General features: G+C 41.7%; 1 protein-coding gene across 1 annotated transcript in view; it reads right to left on the reverse strand.

Moving 5' to 3' along the window:
- PRKCH (protein kinase C eta) overlaps nucleotides 1–18,865 on the reverse strand; it is a 247,447-nt gene that overhangs the window by 79,308 nt on the left and 149,274 nt on the right. The window lies entirely within an intron of this gene.

Below are 18,865 nucleotides of genomic sequence, written 5' to 3' on the forward strand. Positions count from 1 at the left end.
GGAGAGGATGATTGGTGTACATGAGGAGAGCAAGGAGTCATGGGAGACTCCAATCTTGCTGGGCTAAGCCACTGGGCAGCTGGTGATGCTATTCATTGTGAGGGAGAATGCAGATTTCAGTGACAAAAAGATGAAGCATTGAATTACAGAAGGGCTGACTTTGCAATATATGCAAACATCTAAGTCAAGATATCCAGGGGGCAGTTGGACATATGTATCTGGAGCTCTGGAAACAGACTTAGCCTGGAGGTGTACATTTGGGAGTAACAAGCATATAGATGGAGACTGAGACATCACATAAGGAAGGTTTTTGTAGAGTGAGTACAGACAAGACACCAATCTCTGAGGTCAATGTGGTAGACACCTTAGGGGTTATCTATTCAGTTCACACTGATCTCTTTCTCAGAAACACCCCAATACAGTCACGTGGGTAAATGCTGATCATCCTGTTCACTGCTAAATGGACCAAGCTGGGTCCTTCAAAGTCTTTCTCCCAGGAAGTTCAAACTGAGATGGAGAGCTTTTAATTTAGTCTGGGCTGTTGGCAGGAACTGAGGAAACATGAATTAGGGAGCTGAGATTGCCTCTGACGTATGGACATGTATACTGGTTTGAATCTATTATGTACCCCAGAAAACCATGTCCTTTTAATCCAATCTTGTGTGGGGGACCTTTTGATTAGATTATTTACATGGAGATGTGATCCTGTCCAGTCAAAGTGGGTCTTAATTAGTTCACTGGAATCATTAAGAGAGCTCAGGGAGAGAGAGAGAGAGAGATCAGAGACAACACAGACCCAGGCATTTGGAGATGCTAAGCTAAGAGATGAAGCCCAGAATTTGCCCCAGAAAAGCTGAGAACTAACAGACACTTAAAGAGAAAGCCACTGGAATCAGAAGCTGAAAGCAACGCAACCTGGGAGCAAAGGACCAGCAGATGCCAGGCATGTTCCTTCCCAGCTGACAGAGGTGTTCTGGATGCCATTGGGCTTTTCCTCAGAGAAAGTATCTACCTCTTGATGCCTTAATTTGGACATTTTCATGGCCATAGAATTGTAAATTTGTGACCTAATAAACCCCCATTGTAAAAGCCAATCCATTTCTGGTATATTGAATTTCAGGCAGCTTTAGCAACCAGAACAACATGTGAACAGAGGTGAAAGCCTGGATGGATGGAGGGAGGAAGGGAAGAGAATGAAGCAGAAACACAGTGTGGGGCAGAAACAAGATATCAAGGAGCATGAGTGACATTGAGAAGCAAACTATCTGGGTTCCTGATGTCTTTCCAGTTTCAGATTCTCCTGAAAATCCAGTCCAATTTCTGCTCTTGGGTTCCAGGAGACATCCCTTGTATCTCTGAATCCTTATTTTTAGCCCCCCCCCCCCTTTTGCACAACCTTAATTAAATTGTTTTCTGTTACTTGCTACCAGAAGAATTTCCTAAGTGAACAACAAACCACAGATGTCACAGAATGCTACTGTCTGGCTGTGGAAAACTGGTAATAGACAGCATTGTGTTGGATTTCTCATAAGTGACCCTGATTTTCTATTTTTCTATGCGAAAGTCATCTACAGGGTGAATAGAGAGTGCGAATCAACAGGAAACAGTTACTGACGTCAAAGAGGTCACAGTGAAAAAGCACCCTTGTGAGGAAATCTGATTGCACCATGTCTGAACTGGAAACAACTTGAATTTAACCACATTAAGAATGATTACAAAGGCTTCAAGGAAGAAACAATGAGAGGGTGCCTAATAGCTCTAATTTTTTTTTTTTTTTTACCTTATCATTTTGTGCAGCCCAGAAGATTTCAGAAGCTAATTCAATCACCCAGCAACTCCTCTGTCAAGCCCACAGGCAAGAAACATTCTGTCTGAGCTCAGAGAGTACTCTTTGGGGAGCTGAAATTATGTCTCCAATAGAAAAAACCCTTAGGAACTTGCATTTCAAACCTGGAGGGACACATGACCCTTTTCAAAGACAAAACGTGTTCCTAGTAAACTGATGCATGGAAGCAGCCTCTGGGAATGAAAGAAGATAAGGGCTTACGGGCACATGGACCAGACTGAGGAAACAAATGGGAAATCTAACCTGCAGCTTGATTCCCGCCCCTCCCCCTCTCCAATGTGACACATCTGAGCCAGAATATCCTTTAAGTCATAAATAAGCAATAAACATAAAATCAGGATACAGCTAAGTTGGAGTACAAGTCCTCCCTTCCTGAAGGTGCCCCCATCTATGCCTTTAGTCCACACAGGTCTTACCCAGACACACTGTGCTGAGCTGTGATGAGTTTTTACATGTGGTCTTGTTTTCCAGGCAGGACCTAAACCTTTGAAGGCAGAGCCCAGAGGCTAAATGATGTATCTCTAGTAGCACCAAGTATATGTCTGGATGATGGTAGGGGGTTGATAAACGCTTGGGGAACTAATGGAGCAGGAGGCTATGTTTTTCTTGGCCGAATTTAAAACAGAACATTAGAAAAGCTGGAACTGACAAAATTAGTTTCACCTACCCATTTGATGTAGGTAAAGTGCAAAGAAGTATAGTACTTTGCCCAGGGTTTAAAAAGTTTGTGAAAGAGTTAAGGAAGAAAACCAGGTTTGCAGAGGTCCCTTCATTTCCCTTATACTTATAAGTTTTGCTTCATCTCTATTTATAAAAAGAATTACATGTTCATAGTGGGACATTTGGAAAATTGAGGGAAGAATTAAAAAAACAAAAAATCAAATCTCCATAGTCCTGAAACCCAGAGACAGAGGACTAAATGCAAAAAGAAATAAAACTATTTATGGCTTTTAGGTTCCAAAGATTCAAGAAGTGGGGATTTCAGGACAAATAAGTAATTTAAAAGGTAATTTTAACTAGACTTGATTTTCACTTTATGTCCTAATTATAGAACCTAATATTCTATAGCATGTTTAAAGAGAAAATAATGAGAAAACAAAAAACATCTATTTTCACTTATTAGATAATATTTTCTCATGTAATCAATATTATTGTAAAATAGTCATCAAAACCATGATTTTAACAGCTGCATTCTATTTCCAATGCCATTTCTATGAAGTTCTACAATTAGTTGCCAAATAAGAAGATCTCTAACTTCTGATTATGCTAATGGCAATACAAGGACATGGCATTAATATTCTACTCATTATACCCTGATAAAGATCATTTTATTAAACTGTGAAAGTAAACATCTCTGAGGGAAGATTATTGCTAATTGGATGTGTGGTGTTTTAATCCTGATTGGCTAATCATTTAGACAACACTAACCTTTGAAGCATCCCTTGGGGTTTAGAAGGGGATGTGTACACCATCTCCTGATCAAATATGTCCCCATTTGCAATACACTAAAACAGATTCACAAAGAAGATATCTTAGGTGATTATCACTTTCAAAAAGAAAAAAAAAAAGGTTTACTCACTCAACAAAAGTTTGCACAATAGGATTCATTTAAATTATTTCATTTATATATAATGATTTATAAAGATTTTTGTGTGAGCATCAACTAGGACCAGGTCTATTGAAGATACGTATGCACCTAATATGTATGGGGCTATAGAATAAAAAGCAAAACTGCCATTACACATATTTCCATCATTTTTTCATAACAGATTTCTAAACTTTGCACTCTTAAGCCAAGATTTTGTTCTCCCTCAGATCTATGGATGAATTAGACATTTCTGCATCATGGGAGGAGATTCTAGATTGCAGTTCTCTGATAAAACATTTACCAAGTTAGAGAAGTGGGGAATCTTACAAGATTCTTCTGTATCTGCCTTGAGTTGAAGCCTGAGAATCTACTAGCCAAGAATGTGTTCCTTCCTCTGCTCAACAGTGTTGTGTATTGATGAAGTTTCCATTTGGGATGTACATTTCTCATGTTATTTTGAGTTTAGTTCTTCCAGTGAAGCCATGACATTCTTCTCTGACCCTCTTAAGGGACACAAGATCTGTTCAAGTAAATACTGGCCCACAATCTCTTCCCAAACCATTTTTGCAATATGGGCTAAATACTAATTTCCACTGTCCACTGCAGAAGAAAGATGCAGACCTTCCCACAAAGGTAGGGAAGCGAAAGTAAAAGAGGCAGAATTCTAATAAGATGAGGGGAAAAGTAATAAGAAGTAGATTAAAAAGTTTATCCAGGGCAGAGGACATTGGTTTAACTTTGTAGAGAAACTTCAATTGGTTAAATGGAGTTTAGAGGGCCCTTTGAACCCCAAAGATGAGAGCACAGACTAAGATGGCAACACCAACAGCCTCATGCCGGATCCAGTGGACAGTTTTGAGACCTCGGTGAAGTAACTGTGCCCCGGCACTTGATTTCTCCACCTATGAAATGACTTCCTTCTGATAGTTCTTCTTTCTGACTTTTCTCCACCCTTCTCTACCCATCCTTAGAATCCCCTCTTCAGTTCTCCTCTCTTCTCCTTTCTTAAACACCTACTGCAAGATTTCAGATTACAGTTTCTACTATACCAAGAGGACACTGATGACACCTAAATCTAATCTCCCATCTGAACCATGGTTCTGAACAACAAGCTTCTTACCGCTAGATTTCCCACAAACAGATCTTATATCCCATCTATCCTGGGTCCCCAACAGGACAGAATCCTGTGATTTCTCATTGACTCTCCCACCCTCTTACCCTGAAAAGTCCTATCAATTTCATCTCCTTAGTATTTCCTTGACTCCACTCCCACAATTGCTGTCTTGGGGCAGGCAGGTCCAGCAGACCAGTGGTTCCACGTCCTTACCAGCTCAGCTTACCTCCAGCAAAATGCAAATCTCATGTTGCTCCCTGCATAAAATCTTTTGTGGGTTCCTTCTACCTCCATGATTTGAGACCAAGCTCCTTACCAAAGGACATCAGACTCCTGATGACTTCACTTCTTCATCACCATCCATATCTTCTCTCCCACTTTACAGTCCTGCTGCATCAGGTTATTTGGGGATTCTTGAGGCCATCATGCAATTTCAAGCCTCTGTGCCTTTGTATTGCTGTTACCTCTGCCTGGAACACTCTTTCCCTCTTCCTGTGACTGGAGGGTTCTTATTTATCATCAAAACTCTTGCTCAAATTAAATCAAGCATGATTCTGCTGTCTCCTCCTAGCTCAAGGACCCTTCCCAACCTCCCCAGGGATGGAGTTATGACCTTCATCTCTCTATCACAAAATTTTATAGGAATTTGTGTTTAGATTACCTTTGACTTAAATCAACTAGAGAGACGGCCCACATCTTGTTTTTCCTTGTGTCTTTGGTTCCTGGTACATAGTATGTGTTCAATAAGCATTTGCTTAGTTGAGTTAAAATTGCAAGAAAGGAACAATATTGCCCATTCAGTATAAAAACAGCCAATATTTCTAGTGGCTATGGTCTGTTTTCAGTACTTAGAGACCACTCAGTTTTTAAGATAGCATGTACGGTATGTGTACTTTTAAGTTGAAACATTTCCACATATGGAAAACAAAGGAAAGAAAAACCAGGTTTGTCTTCCTCCAAAGCTGGCTGAGAAATATTTCTTAAAACTGGTTATTTCTTGGTTGTAAAATTCAGCCATATGCACCACACACAGGATGGGAATCTGACTCACAGAGGCACACTTATAATTTCAGGGTGGAGAGGATGATTTTCATTGCTCTTACCCATAAAATGCCACTGATTCAAGGCCTTGATGGGAAAGTAAAAGCGAAATCATTAAAGGCTGAAATGAATGAAGTCACACGATTTCTACTGCTTGCTTTTTAAAATAGCCCATTTTAAATATATACCCAAGAAGCTAATCTTTTGTTCCCAATATGCCCCCAGGCTCTGATAATTCTGTCTTAACCTGTGCAATAGGCCCCACTGTTCAGAACTGTTAATGCATGCTAACCCTTGTTCAAATTAAATAGACCCTGCACACTTCCACTTTCTCCCCCCAGCTCAGAGCCCCTGCAAGTGCTGCAGCGCAACCACTAACAGCTGTCGCAAGTCCAAAATCAGGAATTTTGCCTTTCTACAAAGTCAGGAAAAAAATAATGCTTATATTTTTATAAAGATTTGATGCACTTTGCTCTGACCCCTGTAAAAAGAAATAAGACCTTCTAGCCCAGTTGACTTTTCATAACTAGGACAGACCACCTGACATTCACATAAGGCAGTGGTGTTCAAATGGGGGTGCTTTCCACCCCCCACCCCCAGAACATTTGGCAATATCTGAAGACATTTTTGTTGTCACACTGCAGAGATGCTTCTGGCATCTAATGGGTTGAGGTGAGGAATGCTGTTAAACATCTGCAAGGTACAGGGCAGACCCTACCAAAAAAAAAAACAACTGTCCAGTCCCAAATGTTAGCAGTGGAGAAATGACATTGCCCTATGCAAATAAGCAAATTATTTTACCGGAAAGGATGAAAATTCACCAACCACTAGATTATTAAAACTATTTGACCCCAGTAGGGGCAAAGTACTGAGCAGTGTGGATGGGAACTTCCTGCCAAGATCTGTCTTGCAGGCCAAGTAAGAAGGGATAAATCAAGTTAATGAGCAGGCCCTAAATTCTACAGGCTTCCGGAAAAGAAACTTTAACCTGTCTCTAGGTCAACTCTGCCATATTTGCTCCCTGTTTTTTGTTGGTTGTGTCCAAGTCATCTTGAATCTTTCATCATGGGTAGGCAGATGCTCATGTAGAGGGCCTGGGCTGGTAGGGGGCATGAGCTAGCCCCCACTTCTCATTGTCTCAGAGGACATCAAGGGGACCGAGGCTCTGTGCTCCCTGGTGACTGAGCAGAGAGGCGCTTTCCATGGTCCACTGCACAGAAAGGGGAAAAAGAATGTAAGGGGGTAGGGAGGAAAGCAGTTTTGCTGGAAGGGCTTTCTTCTTTTGTTTTGGTTAGGAATTATGTAGTTCATTTAATGTTTAAAATATCATGTAGCATGAGAATGGAATTAAGAGACTCTGGGAAGAGTTCCAAGAGTCCCTTGGCAATACCAAAGCGATTGATTACAGACCATCCTAAGGAAGTGGGTAGGAGTGAGCTCAAACTACAGCAGGCTCTTTTGCTGTAAAAATATACTGGAAGTTGGAAGGCTTCCACAGAAAGGAAACCGGAACGCCCTGTGTGGCCCCAAAGGGAAGACAGGGCAAGCCCTTTAGCATTTAAGGGAAGGTCAGCTGGTGAGACTGAGCCAAGGTATTAGCATATGACAAAAGGCAGAGAAGAAGAGCCTTGCAGAAGAATAGAGTCAGTCTTGGTGGCACATGAGTTAATGTGGGGGTGGGGGTGAGGTACCCCTACAGTCTCATGGGGTACTGTCAGTGAACAGACCAGCCTACAAGTGGATTGAGAAAGATAGTGAAAATAGTAATGGTGAGCAAGGGAAATAAGCTGGGGCTGCTGCTCTCTCCATTATGCCTCCTGCTCTGGGCTCCACATGCTCAGCAGTGACATAGAACCCACCACCAACCAGAAGCAGTGCCAATGATTTCAGGCACTCCTCTCCCCTTCCCACACAGTAATCTCCATCAGCCCCAAAGTCACCTACAACCTACATAAAAAGAGGGGTGCACTTTACATGCAAATGTCAGTTCCAGATAAGTTCTCTAGACTCCCTTCCAAGCAGATGGCTGCTCTGATCCTGTCTTAAATGCCCAGAAGTTCCATGGTGACCAGGCCACCATGGAAGGTCACCGGCCAATTCTACATGATGACCAGCCTGTTCATAAGCTTCAGGCCCACAAATTCCCCCAACAAGAATGGCTTCAGGCAGGGCCGTACACCTTGCAGGTACCTCGGTGCACATTTGCTGAATGAATGAACACCTTCATTCCTAAGCTACCAGCAGGTAATTCTCTACATTTCCCAGTCTGCTGACCATCAACATCGGAAAGACTTACTTTATACTGACAGATGGGACTGATTCCACTAGTGAGAGGTCCTGATTAGTTCTGGGGCCGACAATAGATAGACACAGCTGGGCTCTTACCACTGATGAAGTAACCATGGAAAACTCAAGTATTTCAAAACTGTAAATGTATTACAATCTACGATTTCCATCCAGAGCAGTCAGATTTATACACTGCACAATTCTGTCTTCCAGGGTGGGGCAAAGCCACTCCAGCTTCTCACAGGTATAGCCTTATCACAAACATCCCAGTCAGTCATGGCAGAACCCAACTTTCTTGGGTAACAGCTGCAGGTTGCCTCAAAGGCATTGCTTAAAGTTAAGACATTAATGGATTTGTGAGTCTGAAAAACTTTTGAGGAAAGAGACTGGCAAGTAGGTGAAGTTTACTCTGAGTCTAGTATTCATTTTCAACTGCCTTTCTTTTGTAGTTTAATGACTGTATTTACTACGTGCTAACTACTGCCACGTGTATTAATTTTCTCTTCCCTCCTAGACTGAGAATTAAAAGACTGCCTTATTATTATTCACGATTGCCAATGGATGGAGGTGTCCTAAGGGTACATCAACTGATGAATGGAAAGGTGAACTGTCAATGTATACGTATGACAGAATATTGTGTGACTGCAGAAAGGAATGAAGTTGTAAGGCATGCAACGAGATGAATGAAAGTTGAGGACATTATGTCGAGTGAAAGAAGCCAGAAGCAAAAGGATAAATATTGTATGGTCTCACTAATATAAACTAACTATAATGAGCAAACTCTGAGAATTGAATTTGAGAGCATAGGTTAGTTAACAGGAGATAGAAAGTGGGCAGGGATTGGGCAATCGATGATTAAGGAGTACAGAATGTTTAATAAGGCTCATTGTAAAGGTTTCTAGATTGTAAGTTTTTACAACATTCACATTTATTCCTGAGTTTTAACTGATATTTCCAAATTCTTAGATGCTGTGCTCTTTGGGTATAATCCGGTAGGTCCCTGGAACATTGGTATCTGTGTGACATCTGAGACTCAGAGTTAGAGTTCTGCAGTTCTGAAGGTCAGCATTACTCCATACAGAAACTGTTAAAGAAGCTGAAAAAGAGATCAGACTTCAATTAGAGATATGAATGAAGCCGATCTGGTTAGGACTAAGGCAAATCAGAATACAGGGTAAAGGATGCTATTGTCTGTATTTTAAAACTCCAACTTCTGTGTGAGACCAAAGGGAAGAGATGTTTATTTTCTTCAAAATTCAAATTTTATGTAGCACACTATCTAATCTAACCTTTCTGTCAGTGTATTTAAACAACCTCATTACATGGAACCTGAATAGGGAATGAGATCTTGTTACTCTATATAGGTTAATGTAATACCCAGATACATTCCTGAATATTTTGGGCAGAAAATAAAAAAGTGTTTGCAATGACCCCTTGAGGGACAGGAGAAAAAATATGGAACTATTAAACTTCCCCACCTGTGGAATTCTTGATATTCTCTCAAACCACTAGGGACTCCCAATTTAAAAAGCCAAGCCCTTGATCTTGAGGCTTGTCCTTATGAAATTTATTTCTGCAATGGCAAAGCTAAGCCTACTTATAATTATGCCTAAGAGTCACCCCCAGAGAACCTCTTTTACTGCCTAGATGTGTCCATTCTCTCTCTAAGCCAACTCTGCAAATAAACTCACTACCTTCCCCTCTATGGGACATGACTCCCAGGGGCGTAAGTCTCCCTGGCAACATGGGACATGATTCCCAGGGATGAGCCTCGCCCTGGAATCATGGGATTGAAAATGCCTTCTTGACTCAAAGGGGTAAAATAAATGAAACAAAATAAAGTTGCAGTGGCTAAGAGATTTTAAATAGATTTGCGGGGTCATTCTGGAGGTTATTCTTATAAAAGCTTCAACCAATGATTGCAGTTTGCCACAGTATGCCAAGCCCCAACCACCAGTATTCCTGAAAACCCTAAAGAATACCCTGGGCTTTATGTAGACTGTATAAATGTATTGCTTAGTAACCTTATTTGTTCAGAAACTTAAGGCCTCCAGATTGTTCCTATGCCAGATAAGCCCTGAAACCCAGAGGTACCAATCTCTCAAGATAAAACAGTTCCATTCTTCTACCCTATAAGGTCAGTACCCCTTTCTAGCACAAAGAACCTAAAATGGTCATTGCTCAGATATCCCTAAAGATTGAGAGAATGATCAAATGAGAGGGAAGAGGTGCAACTGAGAAATTAGGATTTGACAAATGATTATGGTTACTGACTCATTATATAGATATTTCTTTTTAGTTTCTAGTGTATCAGAATAGCCAAAAGGAGATATCTGAAAGTGTTGAACTGTAATCCAATAGACTTGATCTTTGATAATGACTGTATAACTATATAGCTTTTATCATGTGACCATGTGATTGTAAAAACCTTGTGACTAACATTCCCTTTATCTCATGTATGGGTAGACGAGTAATAAAATAAAGACACGCATGAAAAAGAATAATGACAGGTCTGGAATAGGGGGAAAGATAACCCTATATAAACTACGGACAATAGCAATAGTACTACTTTAATAATCTTTCAATTGTAACAAATGTAACCATCGTTAAGTAGTATAATTACAAAAAAAAAGTGTTATCACCAATTGTAACAATTTTCCACACCAATGCAAGTGTTGGTGGTGGGGATCCTGTATTTTTTGCATGATTGTTCTGTAAACCCAAAAGGGAGGGAGAGAAGCAGGGAGGCAGGAAGGACTGCCTTACATATTATGCCTGAGTCACCCCCAGAGAACCTCTTTTGTTGCTTAGATGTGGCCTCTCTCTCTCTAAGCCAACTCTGCAAATAAACTCACTACCCTCTCCCCTACGGGACATGACTCCCAGGGGTGTAAGTCTCCCTGGCAACATGTGATCCTGGATTGACCGATTTTTTTACTACACTATTTGCCATGAGAAGACCATCTCATTCCCGTCTCTGGAGCCAGTCTTGGCACTTCAAGCCCAGTGTTTCAATAAAGGTCCCTGTTTAGGCCAGAGCGTGTATAATTCGGCAGGTTTGAGAGGGTTGACCGTCATGGCTAGAGAAAACCATAACCACCACAGGAGCATCACCACCATAGAAGGCTTTGTCAGTTAGCAGGTAGCACAGAGGCAAAGTCTGACTAGGATGAGTCTCAGTAACGTCAAAGGAAATGACACATAGCTCCACAAAACAACATAACAAATGCCAAGGTGGCAAGTCTACTCAAACCTTGAGGTTATCAATGATCATGACGGCTGGCAACAATCTCAAGCTGAAAAACATGCCAGCCATTTCAAACCCTTTTGGCACACTGAATATCTTGATAGACCTGCCCAAAAAGAGAAAGCCAAAGCAATGGCTGGGACTTCAGGTTCTCTTATTTCCCATTCATTTCCATGATTGTATTTAGCAACAAAAGGTTGGAAAGCCTGGCACCACGACAGGACAATCCCCTAAAGAATCCAGAGCCAGGAAATGACTTATGTGTATTCTGACCCCAGAATATCTTCAGCTATGGGGGTGGCAGGTCAAATATCTGCTTGCTCCGGAGAGCTAGGTCTACTCAGCAACGACTCCCCTGCCAGTTCCATGAGAAACCTCTGACAACAATTGAAAATAAAAAATAAAGGAGAAAAAAAACAAAATAGGATGATACAGGCTTTTTTTTATAAGCCCACAATGAACCTAAGAGAAAGAAGGACTGCCATTAGTAAGTTGAGAACATGCAGAGCTGGGAAACACCATGTTCTGGCTTGTTTTAAATTTTAATCTTAGCCAAAGGCAAACTATAACAGATGACCCATAAGCAGACCAAATCATATTTTGTAGAAATCACTGCTTGGGGAAAGGCAAAATCTAGTTCCAAATAGATAAGAGGAAATATCTTAGACATTTCTCATAAAAGGCCACAAAACTAAGTATTGTGTAAAACTGCCTTTATTCTTATCTAATAAAACCATTCTTCTCAGACATACACATTAGAGAAGGAAGAAACTTCTATGTGTGGAATAATAGAAAGGGCATAGGTTATAAAGCAGGACAAGCTAATTAAGAATCCATGCTCTGACTCCTCTTAGCTATACAATTTGGGGCAAGTTATTTAACCTTTCTGGACCTCAGATTCCAGACCTTTCAAAATGAGGCTAATAATATCTATACCTCCCTGGATTGTTTTGGGTATTAAATGCAATAGCCCATTCAACAGATATTTACTGAATGCCAAACATGTACAGTTTTCTAGACCGTGGAGATGAATAAAAGCACATAGAACATATGCCAGAGTCTCAGGGAACAGCAGCTGCTGCCGTTATTTCATTCTTCACCAATCCCTTCAGTCAAGTTGGGCTCCACTTGTGCTCCAAGAACCCACCAGCCATCCTGAGGCTTTTAACAGAGGCCTGAGAACCCTCATCTCCGCGGAGGGAAAAGTCTTCCAGGTGTTTCGGTTGCGCTGGCCCCTCTCCTCATCTAACTCACTGTTTCGGGGCCTCTTCCCCTTGCCCAGGATGTCACAACCATTCAGAGCATAAAATGACACTGGTGCTCCAGGGGCTGTGTGCCTTCTCCTTCCCCAATCAGCCGGATTGAGCTGGCAGCAGCTCAACAGGAAAACTGGCCGGTCCAGATGCTTACTAACCACATGGGGAAAGGAAAGAGCCAGAGGGGGCTGGAATGCTGTCTGAGCGAGACAGGCCCCTGCGGAAAGGCAGACTGCAGTCTCCCGCTCTACCAAGTTCACAAAGCAAGCCCTGGGATCACCATCAGGAGTTATTTCTACAAACAGGTCCATGAGAGAAGAATACAGATTTAAGCCAAGGTGCTTATCCATAAAAGATAAAAGGCACAGGACCTTCCTAAGGGCAAGGGGGCTCTCAGTGAAGCCAGAATTAGAACTCAGAGTTCTTATACTGAAGGTTGTAGTGCAGTCATTTGCCTGATGCACTTTCTGAAGGATTAAGCCCAGGGCCACATGGACTCCCTTGCTGCCTGTCTGTCTCTGTCTCTCTTATATACTCCTTTGCTAATATTTAATGTAACAACAGTGGGGAGAATAATACAGACAATAGAATGCTCCCTTGTCCTTAAGGGGTCAGGTAATTTTCATAACATATTATAAGTACAGTTTAAGTGTACTGAAATCATTCTGCAACAGTCGGGGAAACTGGCAGCATTTAATTTACAAGATTCCTAGACACTCTAACCTTCTAAAATAGGATTTTTGCTTTGTTGACCAACAAAGTGGCTTCTTACAGAAAGCAGAGCCCTACAAGGAGCTCCAGGTGTGCAGCTTTGTGGACAACCCTTACAAGCTGACCCCATGAGGTCATCAGCTGCCCAGATGGGCTGGTTCCCTGAGCTGATAGCATCCCAGGGAAAGAACTGAGAGGCAGAGAAGTGGGTGGGGGGTGAGGACACTGGGTTTCTGTCCTGTCAAAGTGGAATCTGAGCACTCCATACCCACCTGAATGCAGCAGATGACAGATGCAAGCCCAAGCACTCAGAAAAGTATTCATATCCTCCCAAGAATGAGGTGCTGCCAATGCTGCAGTGAGCCTGGGTCCCCAGGAAAGAGGTCATCTGAGTGGCTGCTGAGAGGTAGCTCTTTAGCATTAGGGACAGTGTGTCTTATGTTTCCAAATGGAAACCTTTGCTCCAGTAAATTGGGTCTCTGAACAAAGTCTAAAGCACCTGACCAGTTTTCACTTTTCCACTCCACCCTGGATACTCTGCCCCTCCCTCCCTCTGACACTCAACTGACTGGCTCCAGGAGGAGAGCTAGGAGGGAGAACTGGGAGCAGGCAGTCGGCAGATCCTGGATTGAGCACGCACACTGAAGGTCATAAATGCCAGGAGACTCAGCTGCTGACACGACAGTCACTGATTAAGGTTAAAAGAGTGTGAAGTGAATTTGGCCTGAAAAGAGTGGGGGAGCAGTGTTTACTAGGCTTGCACCCTCACATCCTCTCTGGGGTGTGGGGTCCTGGCTTAATAGCAGCTTACTTGTCCCACCCCACCCCACATGGTTAAAGAAACATAAGCACATTACTGAAATTTGGTACATAGAAACCCCTGATAGATTATTGACCTAATTTCCTTTCAGTCTTGTTTGGTGGAGAAGACCCAGGTTTGCCAATTCACTGAACAGAATCTGATCTGGACACATACTACTAATCATCATAAATTCTGCTTTATTTCCCGGGCACTAGCCTCCAAATGTCACCCTTTACTGTGATGGATTTTGGCCAAGTGACTGAACTCCTCAGCACTTCAGTGTATTTACCATTGGACGAAACAGAGATGATGATTGTATCTAACTTGTAGGACTGCATGTAATTATAGATGTTAGTTGCTTATGACAATGCCTAACACAATAAATTAAGTGCTCATACTGAATGATCTCTTTAAAGGCATAATATTACCAATTTTCTCTTTACTGGCTGAAAATCTTTGTTAAATGGCATATTATATGTATATCCCTATTGCTAAATACTGAAGTTTTCAGTTTCTTTGTTATAATAAATAATGCCCCGAGAAATAAACATCTATATGCAAAAAACTTATTTTAGTTTTTATATTGTTTTCTTAGGACAGATTATCAGAAATAAAATTAACAGGTCCAAGAATATAAACATTTTTAGGAGTCTTGATACAGATTATCAAATTATTCACAAACTAGGAGGACTGACAATGCTACCAGCAATAGCATGAGGATGCCGATATAACTATATACTTGCGAGCAATGTGTATTATTATTTTTTAAAAAAATGGGGAAAAGTAATTTATGGGCTCCTAGTCCTAGGTAGCAAAATTGATAAATGATCTAATACATGAAATTTGCTGATTGTCATCATTTTTACTAAGAACATAAAGAGTTCCCAAATACCTACTTTTGAGTGTTTAATATCTCCTCCATATGAGGTCTGTGCTGCTCACTGGGAAGCCCCAAGACATTTTTCTTGGTGTGGGGAAGGAAGCAGTCATCACAATGACAACGAATTTACAAAGCACATCTTCATTCTCTCATTTGATCCTCACAGCAGTTCTATTCTGCTGTAAGGCTCAAAGGGATTTTATGATAGGCTCAAGCTATTCAGACAGAAAACTCAGGTCTTCAGTTTCCAAGGTCAATTCCGTTTCCAAATCAGCAGGTTGGGGGAGCCAGGGCAGATAGGAGGGGTTTAATATGCAGAGGCCAAATGAAGGACCTAAAGGTCCTATAAGGCTAAGTGTGGACTGACAGGTCAGAGCACAGAGCTCAGGTTCCACTGTCAGTCTGACCTAAATCTGAACCTTGTCTCCAAATGACCCCCAGCAAGTTACTCAATTTCTCTGGGTTTCAGAGTTACTGGTTCCACAGGGTTTCGGACACAAGGAGAGTCTTGTCTCTTAGCAGAGCCTTTGCAATGAAAGATACTTTATAGATAGTGGGGTCTCACCTCAGGCCACTTCTAAATCTGCCAGAGAGACTGTTACAGTTCAGCATTACAAGAATGGAGGCCTCTTATTCTGAGGCCTTGGCCAGCAAAACTAAGTAGATAAAAAGTAATAATATTTCTGCGATAATTTCTAGTAGTAACGAACATTTTCTTTTCTTGATAGCTGGTTTTTACAACAGCGACTGGGGACAGTCACTGAGGATTTCTGACAGATGAATGCAAAATGAGAGCAAATGTCATGCCCGTTGTGGAATCTGATACCTGGCAAACCTGAGAGAAGGCATAAATTGGAGCACAATGAAAATTATATATCTCTATCTCAGTGTGAGAAAAATTAATTTGCTTCTCTTAAGTTGGCTCCGACTACTTCATTTATCACCTAGATTTAAGACGGAGTTTCTACCTTATCCTTTGCTTTGGAGACATCTACCGCCATATACAAATTTTAAACGCCAATAGGGTTTTCTCTCTGGTGGAGGAAAAAAAATGACTTTGCAGTAACGACTCCCACCTTGTGGCCATAGATGAAACTGTCACTAGGAAAAATAGCCTTGGCCAAGGCTAAAAAAGGCCTCAGCAGCTGAACACTGGGACTTCCTGTTGCGGCCACTAATAGTTTTATATACTGTATATTTAATATTTTTTCCTGGAAAGTTCTGTATTTTAGATGCTATATTAATTGGTCTCCCAATCTGTTTTAGGTTAATTTCTTGTTCTCTACCATAAAGTTAATTTCTTGTTCTTTAATTGTTGTTGAGACCTCTGACTTCTTATGTAGAATCACAGATTTCCTTATGTAGGCAAAATTCTCCCGGAGTTGGAGATACTCCTTTATTTGCTTCGTCAGCAGCTGCCTGGAAAAACAGCCACTGCCAGGACCAGACAAGGTTCACTAAATATCAGTTGACCAACTGACTCAAAGGTTATCAGCCACTGAAGATTATTTAACCTTATGTCATAGGAAACCATTCAATCTTTGGCTCAGGCCTCAGGAAAGCAATCTGAACCTTAACCTCTACTCTGCCGCTTGATTCACAGTATGATTAGGAGGCTTGAGCTTGAGTCCCAGGTGGGTAAACCAGAACCATTTACTAGTGGTTCTTTCTTTACAAGGCTGTTCTCAAGCCCTGTGCTACAACCTCGCTCTCTCCAAGAAAAAAACTGGATGAAGGGATGAAGGCATAGGGAGGGCTTCATGTTGGCAAAGCATGGACCACAGGAAATTGAGTTTTGAAGATGCTCCAGGTAGCAACGGAGGACAGGGACATCTGGAGTTACAAAGGATCAGGGGACCCAGGAGGTGTGAAGTAGAGAATCAGGGCTAAGGACAGAGACAGCATGGGCTCTAGAGCCATTAGAAATGACTTTTGATGAACAGGGTATAGTTTCAAGAAGCCCAGACCATGGAGGGGAAGGAGAAAGTAGTGCAGAAGGGACCATGGCCCCAAGAAGCCATTAGCTAGCTCCCTAGTTCCTTCCAACAGGCCTGGGCAGCTTGGTGGTGTTGTGGGTGGGGGTATCCACACTGTGCGACCCTTCAATACATCCCCTTTCTCCCAGCTTTCAGCCTTGCCCTGCTGCAACCCATTCTTTTGGCTGTACATGGGTTCTTTCTAAAACATCCCTTAAGCATATGAAAAAATGCTCCGCCTCACTCATTGTCAGGGAAATGCAAACTAGACCTTCAAAGATAGCATTTATTTTTATCTCTCAGATGATCAAAACGATAGCATCCCCCCATGGCAGGGTGTGTGGGTGTGGGTGTGTGTGTTGTGCACGTGGTAGAATCAGCCTTCTCATGCATGGTTTGGGAGTATAAATTTAGAAATGCAGCAGAGCCAGGGAGTCAGAGTCTGGGCTCTGCAGTCAGACTGCCTGGCTTCAAAACCCACTCTGCTAAATGTCCTTCTGTCTCATGTATAAAATGGAGGTAATGATAACAGAACTCACTTCATAGGGTTACATGAAGGAGTAAATGACATATACATAAAGGCAATAATGCTAAGGGCATTAATGTTAGCTATCTTTAACTGCTGTGGCAAAAGGGGGCAATTGGAATCAATCAAAATCTTAAATGCATATACCCTCTGACCAAGAAATACCACTTCTAATAATGTATCATATAGAAATACTAACACAAATGGACAAACAAAAGTACTCAGGGACTCACTGCAACACTGATTTAAATAAAAGACGAAGTTACAAGTTTTTAAACACCGTGGTATTCTATGCAGTCACTAAAAAATGGAATGGAATACTTCAATCAGAATACTATACAGCCACTGAAAAATGAGGCACCTAGGTGTGTACCAGCATGAAACAATCTCCAAGACATACTATTACGCTTGTTTTTCTGGGTAAACTATACTGCTATGGCTGTCTTTCTATAAATAAATATGTACACATATTTGTGTGTATGTGCAACAAGTCCTCTGAAAGGCTGCCCATGAAACTAGTAATAACTGTTTCTTTCACAGAAAGGATATGGCTATTTGGAGGATGTTGATATTATCTATTTCAAAAACTTAGTTTTCTACCGTTAGAAAACATAATCTGATCATCTTGCCCCCTCTCCTGTGTGCCCACCCACCCATCCACCTGTCCTGTCTGTGACTCTGTAAGCATGTCCTGTAAACTTTCTTCTCTCTTAAACTACTTTCTTCTCTCTTCATCTCAACTTGCTTTTAAACTAGATAGCTTTAGAAAGAAAGACTAAAGTTTCCCTTAAGTTTAAGCTCTGGGGAAAAAAAAAAATTGCTTAAATTTCTTCCATGATTTGCCACTGCTTTTAGGACTAAAATCTAACCTCCTTCGCAGGGCCCAGCCCACCTGTGCACCCTCAGCTCTCACCAGGCTCCTTCCCAACCTCAATACTCCATGCAGGCTGAGCTTTCTTCATACCCAATATTCCCTCACTGCTAGACCTGTGAACCTGCTGTTTACGCTACATGATATATTCACCTTCATTCTCTTTGCCTAACTAATTCTAACTCTTCCTTTTGGTTCCTGCTTAGCTGTCACTTTCCCTAGAAATATACTGCCAGTATTCCTGGACAAGGCGAGATGTCCCTATCTTGCTCCCACTGCACATTCTACTTCCCCAATGGTAGCAAGGGACATATACACAATTCACTCCCTTAGAAGGTCTTTTGACGGCAAGGAGCTTCTGATATATCTGATCCTGTTAGTGCCTTCTCAGGTGCCATTTTCCTCATCACTGATAATAGAAGCCCAAATTTAAGCCTAATTCTAAAAGGGCAGTGGAGTGCCCCACCCCAAGGGATGAGTGAAGGTTGGTATAAGCTAATCATAGTAAACTGGTTTATCTTGGGCAGATATTTGCTCTTCCAGCCTCCCTTGCAGCTAAAGGTAATCAGGTGACCCAGGTCTAAGAAGGGATTTCTCTGCTTGATAAAAGGACCACAGCCCATGCCTCTGCCCACGTGCTTCCTGCTTTGGGCGCCATCAAATGAAGGTGTCATGTCTAGGACTACAGAAAATACCTTGAGACTCCAAGGGGAAGAGATGC

Source organism: Choloepus didactylus, chromosome 4 (assembly GCF_015220235.1).
Source record: "Choloepus didactylus isolate mChoDid1 chromosome 4, mChoDid1.pri, whole genome shotgun sequence".
Taxonomy (NCBI): domain Eukaryota; kingdom Metazoa; phylum Chordata; class Mammalia; order Pilosa; family Megalonychidae; genus Choloepus; species Choloepus didactylus.